This window comes from Echinops telfairi, unplaced genomic scaffold, assembly GCF_000313985.2.
Source record: "Echinops telfairi isolate 266 unplaced genomic scaffold, ASM31398v2 ScPeMD7_7469;HRSCAF=8507_1, whole genome shotgun sequence".
Classification (NCBI taxonomy): Eukaryota; Metazoa; Chordata; class Mammalia; order Afrosoricida; family Tenrecidae; genus Echinops; species Echinops telfairi.
The window spans coordinates 44,798,091-44,800,485 of NW_022111373.1; positions in this window are offsets into that span (position 1 = coordinate 44,798,091).

A 2,395-nucleotide genomic window follows, 5' to 3' on the forward strand; every position below is an offset into this window, starting at 1 on the left:
ATGCTGCCTCTTGCTCCGAGGTCAGCTGCGGAAGACCCCAAGCTCCTAAAACCCCGGGTATAAATACCCTGCTCGGTGACGTGTCCTACCAGGATTGGTGCAATTTGATAATGCGTAGCGAGCGGCTGGCAGCACATGCACAACAAGCTTGTTTACAGCTCAGCTCTGACAATGCGGGCGCGGTCCGGCGCCGTCTTGTAATGGCGTCCACACTCAACATAATCAGAGACCAGAATGGGTATTACATAATGCTCAGGGATCAGTAGACCAAGAACATATAATCATAATAAAAAATATATATGCCCAATGAAAGCCCTTTGAAATTTATCAACCAAATACTCAAAGATATAAAAAGAGAAATCACCAATTCAACAATAATAGTAGGAGACTTCAATACACCACTCTCACAGAAAAGACAGATCATGAAGAAAGGAACTCAAAAAGAAAAGGAAAATCTGAACAACACAATTGAACCATTTGATATTTACAGAGTTCTCCAAACAGCATCATAAAAACAAAAAACAAAACCAAAAAAACACAGTCTTCTCCAATGTACATAGCTCATATTCTGAAATAGACCACATACTGGGCCTAAACAAATTCAAGCACATAGAACATTCAAACCATATTCTCAGACCACAGTGTCATGAAACTGGAAATCAACCATAGAAAGAATAAAGAAACGAAGAAAAGCACCTGGAGACTGAACAACCTACTACTCAAAAAAACTGGGTATTAGCCTAAATAAGAGGTGAAATTAGGAAGTTTTTAGAAACAAGTGAGATAACATAGCATACTAAAACCTATGGGACACACTAAAAGCAGTTATCAGAGGTCACTTTATAGTAATTAATACACACATGAAGAAACAGTGGGGACAATCATGTTCAGCACCTTTACACAACATCTCCAAAAACCAGAACCGATTCAACAGCATAAACTTCCCAGCAGCAAAAGAAAAGAAATCATAAAAATTAGAGCGCAAATAAATCTGGAAAACAAACACAATGGAAAAAATAAACAAAGGAAACATTTGGTACTTTGAAAGCATCAACAAAATCTACAAACTGCTAATAAACTTAACAAAGGAAAAGAACAAGCAGATGATAATATCTAGAATTCGGAATGAAAGCGGTGGCATCACAACAGATCCAAATGAAACAAAAAGATTAGTAATGCTGTGTTATAAAAGACCGTATTCTGACAAATTTGATAATTTGGATGACATGGACAACTACCTAGGAAAAAACTTTCTTCCAAAATGAATGCATTTGGACATTAAGAATTTGAACAGAATCAGCAAAAGTGAAAATTGGCAAGGTCATCGAGAAATTCCCAATTGAAAAAAAGGCCAGGTCCAAATAGCTTCACAGAATTCTATGTAGTATTCAGAGAGGAGTGTGCTTCAATCCTACATAAACTCTTCCAGAACATAGAAATGGAAGCAAACTCCCAAACTCATTCTATGAAGCCAGAATAACTCTCATATAAAAACCAGGCCAAGACCCCATGGAGTAGAAAACTACAAACAATATCCTTCATGAACATATCTAAAATTCACAACAAATCTTGGCCAATAGAATCCAACAATATATCAACAAAATAAAATATCATGAATAACTGGTATTCATACCAGGGACGCAACGATGGTTCAGTATTTGTAAAACAGTGAACATAATCCACCACATTAACAAGAAAAAGGATAAGAACCATATGATCATATCAATTGATGTAGAAAAAGCATTCAACAATATCCAACATCCATTTCTAATATAAGCTCTTAAGTACTTAAGAAGATAGGAATAGAAAGGAAAATCCTCAACACAATAAATTCCAAATATGAAAAATCGATAGCCAAAATTATACTCAATTGAGAAGAGCTGTAAACATTTCCATTGAAGAAGGGAACCTGAAAGGATGTCCCTTATAAATTCTCTTATTCTACATTGTGCTGAAATTCCTAGCAAGAGCTGTATGACAACATTAAGGAATCAAGGGAATAAAATTAGGCAATGAAGAAATGAAACTTTCTCTATTGTATGATTTTATATAGACAGACCCCTAAGGGTGTCCACAATAAGAATGCTGGAAACAATAGTGGAGTTTAGTAGTGTAGCAGGATACAAAATTAACAGGCAGAAATCAATTGGATTCCTTTAGTCTAGTGATGAGAATACTTAAAAAGACATGCAGAAAACAATACCTTTCACAATAGCCACCCAAGAATTGAAATGCCTAGGAATAGACTCACCAAGAAAGCAAAAGACCAATAAAAAGAAGACTACAGAACATTATTATATGTGAGTGGCGAAACAGGGAGGGTAAAGGGAGAATGGGTAGGAAAGAGGGAACCGATTACAAGGAACTATATGTGACCTCCTCCCTGGGGGACAGA